The sequence below is a fragment of the Oncorhynchus mykiss genome, chromosome 23 (genome assembly GCF_057628025.1).
Source record: "Oncorhynchus mykiss isolate SJ-2025 chromosome 23, ASM5762802v1, whole genome shotgun sequence".
NCBI classification, from domain to species: domain Eukaryota; kingdom Metazoa; phylum Chordata; class Actinopteri; order Salmoniformes; family Salmonidae; genus Oncorhynchus; species Oncorhynchus mykiss.
Window position 1 is genome coordinate 16,630,553 of NC_143044.1, and position 19,894 is coordinate 16,650,446.

The window sequence follows — 19,894 nt, forward strand, 5'->3', positions numbered from 1 at the left end:
CAAAAATAGAGAAAATCAGAAAGGGGGCAAATACTTCTTTACACTACTACTATGTAATTCTGGAAAAACTATGTGAAGTGGTCTCTGATTCCATTAAAAACCAGGGGAGTCGTTGGCGATTTTCAATCTTATTAGCCATTTTACTAGTTCTTTCTCTCCACATCAAAGCAGCATGGGACTTCCCTATTCACTTCATATGGACTATGAATGAGTCCTGACAAAAAATACAACATTACTAAAGAATCGGTTAGAGTTCTAATGGAATTCAAAACACAGATGATGATGATGGTCCTCTTATGATCAAAGGTCATTGCCACTTCCTCCTCTAATGTCTCTATTTATTTTGATTTAGTCTCGTAGATGTGTCTTGTCCAAGAATGTGAGAGATTTAACATGTTATGCAAGGGACCTTAACTTGTTCTCTATGTACATTTCAGGCCCCGATCTCAATTACACCCCTGCTCAGTAAACCCTGCCTGTTAAAAAATTGAACCTGTCTTCATTACAAGCCAATGCATTCTTTACATTGAGTTCTATTCAGCCAGTTGTGCTTTACAGTTCGTGATATTTCGCTCATCGCTCTTCTTTGCACACTAGAGTTTTTTGACATCTAATGATGGAATATAATGCTAATCATATCATTAAAAGGGTCCTAATCCCATATGTATGATACACATCATAATTGAGTAGATATCCCCATGTCTTCTGTAATCATGTAGACATTCTAAGCAGTAGAGGAAATGTGTGGGTAGTGAATTTTATCTTTTGTTCCCTGAAAATCACAGTCTGTTTCAAATAGCTGCAATGTGATGTGAAGTACACTTCATATGACGGTTGAAGTTTGTTTGACATTTTTCAGTCAGTGGGGATCCTAACAGATGACCATTACGGGAACATGACTGTATCCAAACGGACACCAGCTTCACTGAGTCCTCTAAAATATGTTATTGGCTTGATACGGATTCATACGCATGTCTTCCATCATCTGTGCAAGACTACATTGACATCTGAAGAGATTTCATTATAATCTCTTGTCTGGTAGCCGCTTGTCATGTAATGAAAATCAATTGCTGTGATATGGCTCCTTTTGTTCTATGTGAATTGCTCTGTTGAATTACTGATTCATTTCCTAAGAGACTGTCTGTAATTTAGGGTACTGTACGGCTCAAGTGTAATTGTTTTGCCTGAAGATCAAATGTTTGTGGTTAGTCTATGAATGTGCCATAGTGGTACACTGAACACTGACCATTTGAATAACTTTTCAATATCAGCACTACAACAACACCTTAATAACAATAAAAGGACTCAAAAGTGTTTCTTTGAAGTCCAAGGACAATTTACATAACTGACATCAACAATGGAGTTGCACTGTATCAAGAGTTTGCCTTTGGAATTTAGGTGAATATGTGATATGTAAGTTATTAAAGAAAAAAATTATAGCAGCCTTCGCTACTTCAACATAAATCACAACTTATCTCGGACTGAAGTTGTAAGGACAATAATGCTGTATTAGTCTTGAACAATAAAGAATTTGACAACCAAATTTAAGTAAAAAGCTTCCCTGGCCTTTACAATCTCAGTTTCTCAGACTTAGATGGTCATTTAGCATCTGCCATCTCCCTCCACAACCTGGCCTCAGGGGAATTCGTAAGATTTGGTACGTAAATATGTTCCTTCATTTAGTAATGATACATTACGGTCATACAATATCATAAGGATTAGAGGACGTACAGTATCATAAGTCTTACACGGTGGTACAATACAAATTGGATAAAGTAACTTATCATACATTTAAGTAATTTAGTAGACACTCTTATCCAGAGTTAATACATTTTCATATTGGTCCACCTTTGGAAATGAATCCACATCCCAGGCGCGGCAGTGCCACACAGGATCTTGGACGAACGTCCTTGGAGGAAATAGTCTTTATCTTAGACCAGGTTGTTTGTTGCAACATTCTAATCTAATCAACCTAATAACTATGACACACCCCTCACTGTTGTCATTGGTTGCACTAATTGCACTGTTTGTCTACATAACCTGTTTCAAGCATTCATGATATCACAGTGAAGAAGGCACAGTGATGTCGAAACATTGGTGGTTTACACAATAAATTACTGGGAGTTTATATATATATATATATATATATATATATATATATATATATATATATAGAGAGAGAGAGAGAGAGAGGTAGAGCGAGAGAGAGAGAGAGAGAGAGAGAGAGGAAGAAAGAATACAACATATTAAAGGATAAGAGCATCACAATACAAAAATAAGAGTAAAAAATAATTACATCAATAATGTCCTAATCAATGAAGTCTTAAAGCGACTCATTAGTCAATGAGCAGATATATGGGACTGGTGACCTCATGTACTGTTCAGTTCTGGACTTGAATATAATCAGTTTGTTTTGGTTGCGGGTGTTCCTGCCTGTCACCATGATTCGGTCAGGGGGTAGCCAAGCTCTGAATTTAGATTTTAGGAGGCAGGAACATTACGACCACCCATCCTCCTCGACCAACCTCCTATTGTTTCTGTCTTAAAGGAGACGTTCACTTTATTTGAACCACATCTATATTGTAAATGGCATGCTATTTAAGTGCCCAGATACTTTCTTTGCAATCTCACTTGTTTTTGAGAAACTTTCGCCATCAGCGATACACTTCCTCATGCTCGTTCAGCAGTTGTAGGGGCACAGAAAAAACCCAACAAAGGCTCCAAAAACACCCAAGTATGTCATTTCGAAACGGCAACGCTATTAGTATAGTGAAGCAGATCTTTATAGATGTTGTACTCATCAAATTGTGTAATTTTGAACATTATCTGCAATGTTATATTCCATGGCTTTAGATATGTGATTATAGGGGCGTTGTACTATTGAGGTACGCTATTTTGCCTGATTATGCCTTTTCACTGAAGGTAATTATACGTTCTCCACTTAGATAGTGGGCCATGGTATAATCCAAGTTGTGGCAAAGAGGGAAGATCCTACAACGCTGCGTTCATGACATCTCATATACCAGCACACAACAAGGAAAAAATCTACTTGAACACCCCTCCAACTGGTAATTATTAGTGAGAAACCCGTCATTCATCCTCGTGCTCTGAGTTTCCTACTTCCACCTCTCTGATGTAATTTGTCAAGAAAGAAGACAGCAAGCATGGCAGCATATTTAGTAGTTGTTGTTTATGGTAATGGTATTTGATTCCCATTGGGGACCAGTATGGATAAACGTATGCACTTGGATAAGAACGCCTGCTTGAATGGTAAAAATGTTTGCTTTTTATGTGTGTGGTCAAAACAACTGTTAATTACCACCTTCACACTTGGTTATGAACGCAGTCTAAATAAGTCCGGTAACTTTTGCCAGCTTTGGAATTGCTCATGGGGAGGCTGGTCAGAGCCTGGTAGACCCTGCACCTGTGCCAACCAAGTATGCTAGAATACAGTATATTGGCAGTTGGCAGGAAAAGCTGTTCAGGCCTTATCCTTTGTATTCAGCGTTTTTTGTTTATCTTTTTGAAAGTGTTCCAAAATATTTTTTGCCAACCTTCAATTTGTATCACTTATCAATTGATAAAACTAACTTCGTCTCACGACTAGATTTAAACAGTGTGCACCTTTCAATGGATGATAGGGGGCTAGCAATGTAGACACTAGTGTAGGGACCTACAGGAGGGACTCACTAGGCAAAAACTGGTTAAACCAATATTTTTTCCACATCATTTCAACCCCAAAAAATCTATGTGATGATGTTGAATCAATGTGGAAATCGGATTGGGTTAACAAAAAGTAACTAATGTAAGGGCATTTCAGGGTTTTTCCACCCAACTTGTAACCCTCTTTTTGTATTTCACCTTGAATTCATGTTAGTTGACAATTTAACCAAATGTAAATCAAAACTAGATGTTGAACTGACGTCTGTTGCTCTGATTATTGTGGCTGTCCAGTATACTTCATTTCTTCCCTTGGTCCCTCCCTCTCTTCAGTCTCCCTGACTCGGTTGCAGCGCGAGAGACGAGATGGATAGTCTCTGAATGTTTGCGATCAATCCAGTAGTAGATTATGATGGTTGAAAGCTATCAAAAACAACACAGTTGTGAATTCATTATAATGTGCCAGTTTAAACGTGTGTACCTTACCTCATGGAGATAAAACTTAGTAAATGTTGTATTACCCGAATGGATATGGAATGGTCATGAAGAGCGCGCAAAGGAGTCGAAATTGATTGATTCATCGGATCTTGAATGTGAGTAACAGCAATATCATTTATTACTAGCATGGGTACATTTAACAGTTTTCACCCAGATGTGTTAACCAAACTATGTTTGTGGTCTTACTGTGGCATAATAATGACAGCATTCTCTTGTAGGCTACTGCTATTCCACCTAGAAATATGAACCCTATTCAGAGGTTGTACTATAGCTTTCACTCCAACTTGTGATGTATTTTCAAAAAAATATAATGGAACCTGCACTTGTTTCTGAGAACCAAGGATTTTGCAGAAATTCAACTTTTATGAATTTGCTTATACTGAATTGGTTTAATTGATTTTAATACCCCTGCAAATATTGATAATTTAGTGATAGTGACCAATTTGGTGAGCTATTAACATTTTAAAGTAATTTTCTTGGAATCGAACTAGAGTTTCAGCACATGAACAGGAGCTAGTTAGTTTAAGGATTTGTGTATGTACTCCAACAAGAGATTGCATTAGAAGACATCTAAAGACAAATCGCTGCACTCAGGTTGAACTAAAAGTATACAGATTCATTGACAAATTGCACTTTTACCTCCACAACCATGATATATTACAGTGGTGCCTGGTCAGATAGGAGCTGTGTCAGAGTTGTTTCTAAGCTCTTCTCCTGAGGCAGACTTATTTTTCCTCAGTGAACAGCTGCAGAATATCTCTCAGTGCCATTCCTTGGGATTGAATCCACTCCTAGTCCACCAGACACCAAACTACAAAATGCTATTTCATGAGGCAGAATTAACAAGTTAACTAAGAAACAGTTTAGAATGTCCTTATTGTCCTCAGCAAATCTGAAACCAGGTTCCTTCTTTCTCACAATAATTGTTTACTTTATATCTGACTGCACAGGCTTAGGGTAAACGCACGCACTCACGCATGCACGCAAGCACGCGCGCACACACACACACATACGCACGCACGCACGCACGCACGCACGCACGCACGCACACACACACACACACACACACACACACACACACACACACACACACACACACACACACACACACACACACACACTGCTCTGTCAGGCTGCTAGGCAAGATGGCAATACCATATCGTATTACAGTAATCACCCACCAGTATCCAGAGGTGTTTGATGTCTGAAGCAGGGGTACGATCTGCCAGATGTCAGAGCAAAATGTACTTCTGACATTTTGTACACTTCCTCTCCCCTCTTGTTCGGGAGCTGTGGTAGACTATTGCTCAGGGCACTGACATGAGGCCATGGCAGATAGACATATGACCTTTGGATAAAGCTGTCTCTGTTGACTCATGTTGACATACACTTAAAGTACCTTTGAGCAAAAAATTACAAACAGTTGTAAGTGTCTTGCTCAAGTGCGCATCCACAGAGTTTTCCACCTTGTCAACTCGGGTATTTAAACCAGCCCCAATGCTCTAACTGCTAGACTACCTGCCGAGTGGGGGGTGGGGAAGTTGGTGGACCTCACCAGACCCTGTTTTTCCCAGTATGTGTCATACCCTGGAGGCTGACTCACTATACTAGAGGTTTCGTGGTCGCCCATAGGGTGAGCAAAGGTCTGGAGCTTTTGAGATGTCAAGGCTATGCTTCTCTTGGCACTATTTTGGACACTTGTTGATAGCATGCAAAGAAAGATTGCTATGGTGAAGCTTACCCTGCCTTCCAGGGCAAATTGGGGGAAAATACTTCCAGTCATTTTAGGAATAGGTTTTATTTGTGTGCGCCCGACAGTTTGTCTTGGAGGACCACACTCATAACCATAGCAGCGGTGATGACAGTGTGTGTCTCTAAGCAGTTTCACAGTAAGACCAGCCAACCACACCGCTGACACCAATCCAGCGAGGAGGAGGTGCCAGGTGGAATGATAGATAGACTATCTGATAGAAGCTTCAACATCACTGTTACTTTATGTCAGCAGTGTGAGACTTTGCATCTATACACCTTGCCACCTTCATCGAGTACAGTAGTACAGTAGACCTCCTTGGAAAGCTTCTGCTATTTTCAATCCTCCATGTACTGTAGCTACATCCGGGGATTGATTCACTCTTAGAAAAAAAGAGTTCCAAAAGTGTTGCAGGAGAATATATTCAGTCCGTAGATGGAAAGGGAGATTAAAATATATACGAAATATATACAAAAAACCCTAGAGGAAAACTATTATTTATGATTATTTACACGGGACAAACAAAACACACGTCTGTACTGTACTGAACTCTACTGTTGCAATGACAACGCAGGCAGTCAGGAAGCAGGTGGTGAGTTTAATAATAACAAACGTAGAAAGTAAAAAAACAAGAGAAGTGTCATGAAAACAGAACCCATGCTGCCTGATGCCTGGTGAGGGCTATTTGAAGGGAGAGTAATCAGGGTGGTGATGAAGTCCAGGTGTGCTTAATGAAGATAGGCGATGTCGAGAGCTGGAAGGAGGATGTAGGAGTAGGCGTGACAGTATCCCCCGACACGCAGCTTCGGCCGAAAGACAACGCCGGCCAGGAGGACGGCCCCGAGTGCGAGGAGCGGGCCGGTCTGGACGGCGGAGATGGAAATCCCGGATGAGGTTGGGGTCCAAGATGTCCGCCACCGGGACCCAAAAACACACCTTAGGACCACCCCTCCCAATACACCAGGTATTGGAGCCGACCCCACGATGTTGGGAGTCCAGGAGGGACCTAACAGCATAGGCAGAGGTCCCCTCAATGTCCAGGGGAGGCGGAGGGGTATTGCGGGAGACTGCATCAGCCAGGGGACCAGGAACCACCTGCCTGAGGAGGGATACACAAAAGGAGGGTGAGATACGGTAGTTGGTGGGGAATTCTAAATGATAGGTTACCTCATTGACCCTCCGGAGTACCTTGAAGTTCCTGGTGGAGAGGCAGACGCGATCACCAGGATGGAACACCAGAGCCTCACTGCGATGACAATCTGCCTGATCCTTCTGATGGTGGATGGCACACTGGAGCCTCACGTGGGCGGCATTCCACACCTTCTCTGCATGCCAGAATCACTCGGCAACTGCAGGGGCCTCAGTCTGGCTCGGAGTCCACGAAGCCAGGACCGGCTGATATCCCAGGACGCACTGGAAGGGAGTCAGCCCTGTGGAGGAGTGACAAAGTGAGTTCTGGGCGTATTCCACCCAGAGAAGGAACTGGGCCCACTACCCCCGCCGGTCCTGGCAGTGAGTCATTGGGAACCTCCGCAGCTCCTGGTTGGTCCTCTCCACCTGCCCATTAAACTGAGGCTGGTACCCGGATGTGAGGCTGACCGTTTCCCCCAGATTCTCCATAAAGGCTTTGCAGACCTGCAACGTGATTTGGGGGCCACGGTCGGAAACGATGTCCTTCCAGAAGGCAATAATGCCGGAGGACCTGCTGGAATAGTGCCTCAGCAACCTGGAGAGCGGAAGTTAGAACAGAGAGAGGGATAAAATGGCCATATTTTGAGAATCTGTCAACAACCAGAATAGTGGTAAAACCACCAGAAAGGGGGAGATCCATTACAAAGTCTATGGACAGATGTGACCAAGGCCGCTGAGGCACGGAAAGCGTAAGAAGTTTAACTGCTGGAGCGTGCCGGGGAGATTTGGATTGAGTACATACCGAACATGAGTTGACATAGTGGGCGACATCATGCGCCAAGGTGGGCCACCAGTATTTATCGGAGAGTGATTGGAGGGTGATACCTGGATGTCCAATTGAGAGGGAAATGTGTGCCCAGATCAACAGCCAATCTCTCACCCCCATGGGTGTGTAGATGCGCTCTGGAGGGCAGGTGGCAAGAGCTGGTTCCCTCTCCAGAGCCTGGCGGATGTCCACATCTACGTCTCATAACACAGGGCCAACGATATGGGAGGTCCACTTGATGGGTTGGAGGACACTCATAGGACCCTCCACCAACGTGGAACCACAGGGCGCAGGAAGCTGGTCTTCCGTCCCCAGGCGGTGATTTTCATCTTTGACCAGGTGATAGTGGGGTTATGAAGTTGGAGCCACGAGAGACCAAGGATGACTTTGTGTACGGGTGCGGTGATGATTAAGAAGGAAAGGCTTTCCTGGTGCTTGGGCCCAATGGTGAGGGTGAGTGGTGCTGTGATGTGAATAATTGTGTCGGATCCCAGCTGTCTACGCCCCAGAGAGGTGTGTGGCCCCCACCTCCATGGTTCAGGCTCTGCTTCAGGATAGACAAAGGAGGGAGGCGAGTGGCTAGGTGGACACTGGTGCTTCTGAAGAATGTTATCCAGACGGATGGCCATCGAGATGAGAGCGTCCAACAATAGCTTGACATCTCAACATGCCAACTCCATCTGGACCTCCTTGCACAGGTCGAAGGTCGAAGACCGCCCTGAACAGAGCCATGATCCTCTCATAGGAACCCAACTCATCCTCTCCTTTCTCCCAGACGGCCTTAGCCGGTGTTGAGGCGGTGGAGAACAAAGGGGACCTCTTTCATGGTCATACCCAGTAGAGCTAGCTGGTCGTGGTGTTGGTGGAGTAGATGACTCTGTTCCTCAACCGTCTGGAAGATGTTGCGTCTGTCATTTCTGAGGCAGTATTCTGTAACAACAACGCAGGGAGTCAGGAAGCAGGTGCAGATGGTGAATTTAATAATAATGAGCATAGAGCGTAACAAAACAAGAGAAGTATCTGGTCATGAAAATAGAACCAATACTGCCAGATGACTGAGGTTTGTGAGGGCTATATGAAGGGAGAGTAATCAGTGTTCTAGGACTGGTGGTTAGTAGACCGGCAACATCTAGCTCCGGCGGGAGGGAGCAGGAGTAGGCGTGACAACTGTACTGTACTCGACTGTACTCTACTGCAATGTAGTGAACTTTACTCTGCTCTATACTGCTGCACTGCATTGTACTGCAATGTACTCTTCCTTTTGCTGCGCTGTGATGTCCAAATTTCTGGATAATGACATTCATATCCATAATTATTTCTATGCGTAATTCCGTTACCGGGTGAAAATCCACTTCCCTTGCTGTAGTTCAATAACCAAAATATATTTTTTCAACCTCAAGGTGCCATGTTATAATTGACACCCCATTCTTTCTGCAGACATTTTTGAATCTTAATTCCGGGGAGATTTTGAACAGTTTTTGGAAAACGTGGTCACATAAAAACCTGAGGGAGATTTTACTGTAATCCAGTTACCGAAGTTTGGACTTGGACAGTTCTTCCACTAAATTAGTTTTTGTCCATTTTTCAGTGGAAATTGTTAAAAGTAGACCTCGTGCAAAGAGTTGTATTTGTTAAGCTTTGAAGTCAGTGGTTTTTGTTTGGCATACATTTTAGAGTAAAAAAAAAGAAGATCTCAAAGCATAATTCTGTTATCGTGGAATTGCCCCAATGGATTGTCTGTTGCCTTCTTATGCTTTCCACACTCAGTCGTACTTTCACTGCTTCTGGATGCCCCCTGTCCCCATCTGTCCTCTTCCCCCTGCCTTCTATCCCCTGTCCTCTTCGCCCTTCACTGGAAATGCACATGTTAAACAGTAGTAGGAACCTTTCAACATTTCGTTGCTTGTTATGATGTGTTACGGTCCCACACTTCAACAGAAACATAAAGCTCAGCTCAAAACCACAGCTGGGTGCCAGATGTCTCAGTACTGGACTGCAATGACTTGTCCTGAACTAGTCAAGACCTCATAGATGAAAATAGTGTCTGTTGGGAATTACTCCAATTACACTAGGCTAATTCTCCTTATCTCTCAAGTTATGGGAAATGGAAAACAATATGGCTCTTTAGTCTCCTTTCAAGCCCCCAAGTTCTTTGTTGTGTCATATGTTATGTAATAGTTGCTACCGGTAAGAGCCTTTAGTTGAATAGATATTCAAGCCATATCAATGGGGTTGTGAGTTCATTAACCTCTCAAGGATCTACGGGATTAGGGTCCCTACACCTGGACGGTTGTTGCTAACGTGCGCTAATGTAACTAGAATGACATTGTAAGTAACAGCAAACTTTACAGGACATAGACATGTCTTATATGGGCAGAAAGCAGTAGCTATTACAGTGAAAAAATAGCATACTACTGTTTGAGGAGAGTGCACAACAACAAAAGCGTTTTATCACGGCAACTGGTTTGATACATTCACCTCTGAAGGTAAATACTATATTTACATTCAGCAATCTTGCTCTGATTTGTCATCATGAGGGATAAAATTATCCCAGTGATAAAACGTAGCATAGTTTTGTTTGATAAAATCAATTTTTCTATTAAAATGTAGGAACTGGGTTCTACAGTTCAAACCCCTGCTGTCTTTTTCTTGCATTTCAAAGATCATGGAAAAAATAAAAAATAAAGAAAACATTTTATTTATTTATTTTTTTATCTTTTACCGGATCTAATGTGTTATATTCTCCTACAATGATTTCACATTTCCACAAACTTCAAAGTGTTTCCTTTCAAATGGTATCAATAATATGCATATCCTTGCCTCAGGTCCTGAGCTACAGGCAGTTAGATTTGGGTATGTCATTTTAGGCGAAAATTGAAAAACAATGTCCAATCCTTAATTAATTTACAGACACATCAATCATACTGCACATGTCAGGAGTTCAAATATTGAGGATTATTGTGGTTCTATCTTCCTTCAATTATCAGACATGACAGTGAAACCCATATTTCAGTAGATAATCACTCTCTTTTTCTGTAACTAAAATAATGGTGGGAAAAGGTAACCAAATCTGACCCAATGAGGTAAATTAATCAGACTTCCAGATCTCTGTGTTCTTCTAAGAACACATTTTAATTTCCCTGCCAACATCTAGTCAGACTGGCTGTGGGCCAGGCCTACAGCTAAGTACTCTACCTGGATGCACTTATTCTCAATGGAGGATGATGAATGTTGTTATTCCAAAGCACTTCATGCCTTATTACCACTGCGCCTAGTTTTTACTTATGGTTTTGCTCTTGTGCAATGGTTCAGTGTTTTTATGCTGTCTCTTCCCCATTTCCAGAGAAGAAAACTATATGGTCTCCTACCAATAGCCCCTCACAGTCTACTGTACCAAGACATTCCCGTGGAAGTGGTAAACATGTAGATAGCTATATAACTCTTCTGTCTGACTGCTCTGCTATGTCTCTGGAACAACAGAGTATTAACAGATAGATGGACTGCACAACAGTCAGACAAGAGTGATCTACAGTCAGTCAATGGGAGAGGAAAGAGAAATGTATAAGGGGTACAGTATATGGGGTATAAGGGGAGAGAGGGAATCACTTTGGCCTGGGGTTTGTGGTGGAAAAGAGAAGACTGCTAGATATTGGAGGCAATATTTTTTCATTTAATATTATATCTGAAATAATGACATTATTGATAACCTACTCTCTGTAACATTTTATCTCCTACATTCTTTTAGAAGTCAATCCTCCTCAAAGAAGATCTTTGTGAAGCCTGTGAACACTGAATATATCAAATTTTTCACACTCCCATTCCAGAACACGGAGATGGATGAAGTCAAATACTTTAAAGGAAGGAGACATCCACTATGACAGCACATTTTGTCTTTGAAAGCCTACCTAGGAATCCCACTGGGCTGCTGCCTGTCACATTCTCCCACAGCACAGAGAGGGGGTGAAGAGGGGTCTGATTGCTTGGTGAGTGTGTGTGTGTATGTGTGTGTGTGTGTGTTTTTGTGTGTGTCTGTGTGTTTGTGTGTGTGTGTGTGTGTGTGTGTGTGTGTGTGTGTGTGTGTGTGTGTGTGTGTGTGTGTGTGTGTGTATGGATGGATGTGAATGAGTGAGGGGGTGAAATACAGTGCATTCGGAAAGTATCCTTGACTTTTTGGAGATTTTGTTATGTTACATCCTTATTCTAAAATGGATTAAATAGTCCCCCCCCATCAACTTACACAGAATACCCCATAATAAGCAAAAACTATTCATTTTTAAATTTTTGCAAATGTTTAAAAACGAAAAAAAAAACAGAAATATCACATTTACATAAGTATTCAGACCCTTTACTCAGTATTTTGTTGAAGCAGATTTGGCAGCTATTACAGCCTCGAGTCTTCTTGGGTATGACACTACAAGCTTGGCACACGTGTATTTGGGGAATTTCTCCCATTCTTCACTGCAGATTCTCTCAAGCTCTGTCAGGGCCACTCAAGCTCTGGCTGGGCCACTCAAGGACATTCAGAGACTTGGCTGTGTGCTTAGGGTCGTTGTCCTGTTGGAAGGTGAACCTTCGCCACAGTCAGAGGTCTTGAACATTCTGGAGAAGGTTTTCATCAAGGATCTCTCTGAACTTTGTTCCGTTCATCTTTCCCTCGATCCTGACTAGTCTACCAGTCCCTGCCACTGAAAAACATCTCCACAGCGTGATGCTGCCCCCACCATGCTTCACCGTAGTGATGGTGCCAGGTTTCCTCCAGACGTGATGCTTGGCTTTCAGGCCAAAGAGTTCAATCTTGGTTTCATCAGACCAGAGAATCTCATTTGTCATAGTCTGAGAGTCCTTTAGGTGCCTTTTGGCAAACTCCAAGCGGGCTGTCCTGTGCTTTTTACTGAGGGGTGGCTTGCGTCTGGCCACTCTACCATAAAGGCCTGATTGGTAGAGTGCTGCAGTGATGGTTGTCCTTCTGGAAGGTTCTCTCTCCACAGTTTTTTAAAATCTGTTTATCAGTTATGCGGAATAGAGTTCCATGTAGTCATGACTCAATGTAGTACTGTGCGTCTCCCATTGTCTGTTCTGGACTTGGGGATTGTGAAGATATCTCTGGTGGCATGTCTTGTGGGGTATGCATTGGTATCTTGGCTGTGTGCTAGTTGTTTAAAAACTTCTTAAGGGTCGGCGTTCCGTCAATGGGACAGTTGTAAATCATGCAGTGCGTTATATCAAGATTGCAGATTTTAGAGTAACAACAAATGTCGGTACATAGAAGTCTTATATCGGCTGAAAGCTTAAATTCTTGTTAATATAACTGCACTCTCCAAATTACAGTAGCTATTACTGCGAAAAAAAAGGACATGCTATTGTTTGAGGAGAGCTCCTAACAACAAAAAACATGTTTCAACTCGATAGTTTTGATAAATTCACCTCTGAAGGTGAAATGTGTACTTACTTTCTGAAATCTTGCTCTGATTTATCATCTAAAGAGTCCCAGAGATAACATGAGGTGTTGTTTTGTTAGATAAAATCATTTTTCATGTCCTATAAAGGTCCATATAGCACGCACGATCGCTTTTGTATTTCCACTCGTTCAATGTGCTAAGAAAGGGAATCTGGAAAAATCTCACCCTAAACATTGATTGAACGATTCAAATCACATTCCTATCTAATCTATTCCTCAGAGGTCCTAGAATGTAACAAGACTTCACTATTTCATTAGGCGTATAGTATATCCTATAGGACACCATATTTGGTCAGAGACTGACGCCTTCATGGCACGCCGATGATTCGGGCGGCCATCACTTGAACAACTGTATCTTTGTCAAATAAGCACCAATCGGGGTCAAATAAAGCTAGCTAGACAGCCAATGAGCTGGGCTTTACGGGAGTATCTGTATACCCTATATATGTTGTAAAATGTAGCTTCCAACCTTGTATGACAGCATGCCTTTTCATTTTGGACAAAAATCACAAGGATATTCAGAGTTATGAATTTATGAAAACTGGTTGTTTCGCAATTGTTGAACTTAAAAATGTAAAATTTAATTAAAAGGGTCTATACGTAAGAACAGACAGCTCAGTGCTTTCAACAGCTCAATACCTCTCACAAGGACAAGTAATGATGAAGTCAATCTCTCCTCCACTTTGAGCCAGGAGAGATTGACATGCATATTATTCATATTTGCTCTCTGTCTACATCCAAGGGCCAGCCGTGCTGCCCTGTTCTGAGCCAATTGCAATTTTCCTGTGTCGCTCTTTGTGGAACCTGACCACACGACTGAACAGTACTCTAGGTGCTACAAAACTGGAGCCTGTAGGACCTGCGTTGTTGATAGTGCTGTGAGGAAAGTAGAGTAGCACTTTATTATGGACAGACTTCTCCCCATCTGAGCTACAGTTGTATCAATATGTTTTGACCATGACAGTTTACAATCCAGGGTTACTCCAAGCAGTTTAGTCACCTAAACTTGCTCAATTTCCACATTATTTATTATAAGATTTAGTTGGTTTAGGGTTTAGTGAATTATTTGTCCCAAATACATTGCTTTTTGTATTTGAAATATTTAGGACTAACTTATTCCTTGCCACCCATTCTGAAACTAACTGCAGCTCTTTGTTAAGTTTTGCAGTAATTTAAGTTGCTGTAGTAGTTGACATGTATAGTGTTGATTCCTCCGTGTAAATAGACACATTGGCATTACTCTAAGCTAATGGCATGTCGTTAGTAAAGATTGAAAAAATTAAGGGACCTAGACAGCTGCCCTGGCAATTCCTGATTCTATCTGGATTACATTGGAGAGGCTTCCATTGTGTTCTGTTAGACAGGTACAGTTGAAGTCGGAAGTGTACATACACTGAGGTTGGATTCATTAAAACTTGTTTTTAAACCACTCTACAAATGTATTGCTAACACACTATAGCTTAGAAAAGTTGGTTAGGACATTTACTCTGTGCATGACAAAAATAATTTTTCCAACAATTGTTTACAGACAGATTATTTCACTTATAATTCACTGTATCACAATTCCAGTGGGTAAGAAGTTTACATACACTAAGTTGACTGTTCCTTTAAACAGCTTTGGATATTCCAGAAAATGATGTCATGGATTTAGAAGCTTTTGTTAGGCTAATTGTCATCATTTTAGTCAATTGGAGGTGTACCTGTGGACATCATAGGAAAATCAAAATAAATCAGCCAAGACCTCAGAAAACAATTGTAGACCTCCACAAGTCTGGTTCATCCTTGGGAGCAATTTCCAAATGCCTGAAGGTACCATGTTCATCTGTACAAACAATGGTACGCAAGTATAAACACCATGGGACCACGCAACCGTCATACCGCTCAGAAAGGAGACTCATTCTGTCTCCTTGAGATGAACGTACTTTGGTGCAAAAAGTGCAAATCAATCCCAGAACAACAGCAAAGGACCCTGGGAAAAATGCTGGAGGAAACAGGTACAAAAGTATCTTTATCCACAGTAAAACGAGTCCTATATCGACATAACCTGAAAGGCCGCTCAGCAAGGAAGAAGCCACTGCTCCAAAACCGCCATAAAAATGCCAGACTACGGTTTGCAACTGCACATTTTTGGAGAAATGTCCTCTCGTCTGATGAAACAAAAATAGAACTGCTTGGCCATAATGACCATAGGTATGTTTGGAGGAAAAAGGGGGAGGCTTGCAAGCCGAAGAACACCATCCCAAACGTGAAGCACCACTTGTTGTGGGGGTGCTTTTGCTGCAGGAGGGACTGGTGCACTTCACAAAATAGATGGCATCATGAGGTAGGAAAATTCAGCGGATATATTGACGCAACATCTCAAGACATTACAATACAACTTTCTGGTTACTAGTCCAACACTCTAACCACTATGCTACCCTGCCGCCCCACGTCAGTCAGGAAGTTAAAGCTTGGTCACAAATGGACAATGACCCCAAGCATACTTCCAAAGTTGTGGCAAAATGGCTTAGGGACAATGAAGTCAAGGTATTGTAGTGGCCAACACAAAGCCCTGACCTCAATCCTATAGAACATTTGTGGATAGAACTGAATAAGCGTGTGCGAGCAAGGAGGCCTACAAACCTGACTCAGTTACACCAGCTCTTTCAGGAGGAATGGGCCAAACGTCACCCTTCTTAATGTGGGAAGCTTGTGGAAGGCTACCCGAAACGTGTGACCCAAGATTAAATATATATTTTAAAGGCAATGCTACCAAATACTAATTGAGTGTATGTAAACTTCTGACCCACTGAGAAAGTGATGAAAGAAATAAAAGCTGAAATAAATCATTGTCTTTACTATTATGCTGTCATTTCACATTCTTAAAATAAAGTGGTACTTCTAACTGATCTAAGAAATAGATGTTTTACTGGGATTAAATGTCAGGAATTTTTAAAAACTGAGTTTAAATGTATTTGGCTACGCTGTAGTTAACTTCTGACTTCAAATCAAATGTATTTATATAGCCCTTCGTACATCAGCTGATATCTCAAAGTGCTGTACAGAAACCCAGCCTAAAACCCCAAACAGCAAGCAAAGCAGGTGTAGAAGCACGGTGGCTAGGAAAAACTCCCTAGAAAGGCCCAAACCTAGGAAGAAACCTAGAGAGGAACCAGACTATGTGGGGTGGCCAGTCCTCTTCTGGCTGTGCCGGGTGGAGATTATAACAGAACATGGCCAAGATGTTCAAATGTTCATAAATGACCAGCATGGTTAAATAATAATAATCACAGGCAGAACAGTTGAAACTGGAGCAGCAGCACGGCCAGGTGGACTGGGGACAGCAAGGAGTCATCATGTCAGGTAGTCGTGAGGCATGGTCCTAGGGCTCAGGTCCTCCGAGAGAAAGAAAGAAAGAGAGAAAGAGAGAATTAGAGAGAGCATACTTAAATTCACACAGGACACCGGATAGGACAGAAGTACTTCAGATATAACAAATTGACCCTAGCCCCCCAACACATAAACTATTGCAGCATAAATACTGGAGGCTGAGACAGGAGGGGTCAGGAGACACTGTGGCCCCATCCGATGATACCCCCGACAGGGCCAAACAGGAAGGATATACCTGTAACTTCAACTGTAACTCTTTATCCACAATTTTGCAGGGGTTGTAAAACCATAACACATACTTTTTTCCAGCAGTAGACTATGATTGGTAATGTCAAAAGCCACACTGAAGTCAACAAAACAGCCCCCACAATATTTTTATCATAAATTTCTCTCAGCCAATCATCCGTCATTTGTGTTAGTGCTGTGCTTATTGAATATCCTTCTCTTTAATCATCCTGAAAGTCTGTCAATTTGTTTATTGTAAAATAGCATTGTATCTGGTGAAACACCATTTTCCCAAAAGTTTCTAAAGGTTGGTAACAGAACGATTGGTTGGGTATTTGAGCCAGTAAAGAGGGCTTTACTATTCTTAGGTAGCGAAATTACTTTTGCTTCCCTCCAGGCCTGAGGGACCACACTTTCTAATAGAGTTAAGTTGAAGATATGTCAAATAGGATTGCCAATATTGACCGCTATTATGCTCAGTAATTTTCTATCCAAGTTGTCAGACCCCGGTGGCTTGTCATTGTTGATAGACAACAATAATTTTTTCACCTCTTCCAAACTGACATTACGGAATTCAAAATTACAATTCTTGCCGTTCATGATTTGGTCAGATATACTTGGCAGCATTTGTTTCTGCCATGTCATGCATAAATTTGCTAATCTTGCCAATGAAAAAAATCATTCAAGCAGTTGGCAATACCATTTGGTTGTGAGATTAATGATGGAGCTGATTTAGCCTGTTTTCCTAAAATTTCACTGAAGCTGCTCCAAAGTGTTTTACTTTCATTCTTTACGTAATTTATCTTTGTTTCATAGTGTAGTTTCTTCTTCTTTTTATTCAGTTTAGTCACACGATTTCACAGTTTGCCAATCGGTTATGCAGCCAGATTTATTTGCCATTCCTTTTGCCTCAACCCTCTCAACTATAAAATGTTTAAATTCCTCATCAATCCACAGGAATTTAACACTTTTTTCAGTAATTTTCTTCATGGGTGCAAGCTTATTAGTAACTGGGATAAGCAATTCCATAAATGTGTCAAGGGCAACGTCTGTTTGCTCCTCATTACACACCACGGACCAACAAGTATTATTTACGTCATCAACATAGGAATAACTACAAAACTGATTTTATTACCTCTCACACACTATATCATGCCCAGCCTTTGGAACGTTGGTTTTCCAAAGATATGGCTACTATATTGTGATCAGTACATCCGATGGGTCTGGATACTGCTCTCTAGCACATGTCTGCAGCATTAGTACAGATGTGACAATACATGATGTTGATTTCATTCCTGTGCTGTTTCTAACTACCATGGTAGGTTGACAGATAACCTGAACCAGGTTGCAGGCACTGGTTACAGTGTGAAGCTTTTTCTTGAGTGGGCAGCTTAAATGAAAGCCAGTCAATATTTAAATCACCCAGAAAATATACCTGTCTGTTGATATCACATACATTCTCAAGCATTTCACACGTTATCTAGATACTGACTGTTAGCACTTGGAGGTCTACAGCAGCTTCCCACTAGAATGGGCTTTAGGTGAGGCAGATGAACCTGTGGCCATATTACTTCAACAGTATTTAACATGAGTTCCTGTCTAATCTTTACAGGAATGTGGGAAAAAACACCCCCACCACTGGTAATTATGTGGATTGGGCATGGAGAGAGACCAGGGGGAACAGTCAGAGGAACAAACACTGACAGTTGGAATATGTGATGGAATGGAGTAGGGAGTGGTGTGCGTGTATGTGTGTACCTTGGTGGAAAAATGTGTGTGGGCAGTGGCACAGGGAGAAAGACCTGCTCTAAGGGGATCCTGGAGGCTGAGAAATTAAAACATGAGTTTTGGGGCTTCAGGGTTTCTGTGGCCCTGAGTCTCTAGGCATCTGGCTTATAACTGCATATCATTAAAAGGTGGAGATCTGCTGCATCCCTCATGGCTGAGCTATTTTTTCAGTTTTCGGTTGTGTATTCAGGTCCATTACGTGCCCTCCTTTGTGTGGTGGGTCAGGTGGGTTTTACATTAGCAGCAGGGTTGAACTCTAACCCAGATGGAGTGGAACATAGGGATGCCTGTCCACATCCCATTAATCACACTTGCAATATCGAGTGGTAACAACCTCTGTGTGTGTGTGTGTGTGTGTGTGTGTGTGTGTGTGTGTGTGTGTGTGTGTGTGTGTGTTATTTTACCAGGGAAGATATTGAGATCTAGGTCTCTTTTTCAAATGTTCCCTGCACTTTACAAATATACACAATACAAAAACACAATAATGGGAAGCACATGTAAAACATCACAAATCCCTCAGAAAAACGAACATTCCTCCACAAATAATTCCCAAATCAATACTCTAAACTGCCCGAACGGCACCAGAACATTAAGATGAAATGTATCTAGAATGTTGTTATTGTAACAATGACGCTGGAAGTCAGGTGGAGGAGTGACGCCATAAATTCTGAGCGTACTCCGCCCAGAGAAGGAATTGGGCCCACTCCTCCTGCCAGTCGTGGCAGTGACTTTTCAGGAACCTACCCAGCTCCTGTTTAATCCTCTCCACCTGCCAGTTAGACTGAGAGAGATAGGGATAAAATGTCAGGATTTAGAGAATTTGTACACAACCACCAAAATGGTGGTGAAACCATGAGAAGGGAGATCAGTGACAAAATCAATGAACAGATGAGACCATAGACGCTGAGGAGGAGCAAGCAAGGAGTTTCCCTGCTGGAGCGTGCCGGGGAGATTTAGTTTGTGCACATACGGAACAGGAGTTGACATAGCGTGTGACGTCTTACGCCAAGGTAGGCCACCAGTACCTTTCGGAGATAGATTGAATAGTGCGGGTGATACCTGGATGTCCAGCGATGACAGGTCAGCAGCCGATCCCTTATCTCCGTAAGAACGTATATTTCCTCAGGAGGAGCGGGTGCGGGTTCCCTCTCCAGGGCCTGGCGAATGTCCACATCTATGTACCAGACCA

At 42.1% G+C, this 19,894-nt stretch overlaps 1 protein-coding gene across 4 annotated transcripts in view; it reads left to right on the forward strand.

Annotated features, from left to right (window-relative positions):
• Positions 1–3,928: 3,928 nt before the first annotated feature.
• Positions 3,929–19,894, forward strand: part of LOC110502499 (carbohydrate sulfotransferase 15) — a 35,463-nt gene continuing 19,497 nt past the window's right edge. For 2 of the 4 annotated variants that reach the window (XM_021580556.3, XM_021580557.3), the window contains exon 1: positions 3,929–4,253. The gene's annotated coding sequence lies outside the window, so the exon portion shown is untranslated. The remainder of the gene's footprint in view (positions 4,254–19,894) is intronic. The other 2 variants (XM_036960419.2, XM_090216949.1) reach the window with 2 other exon arrangements.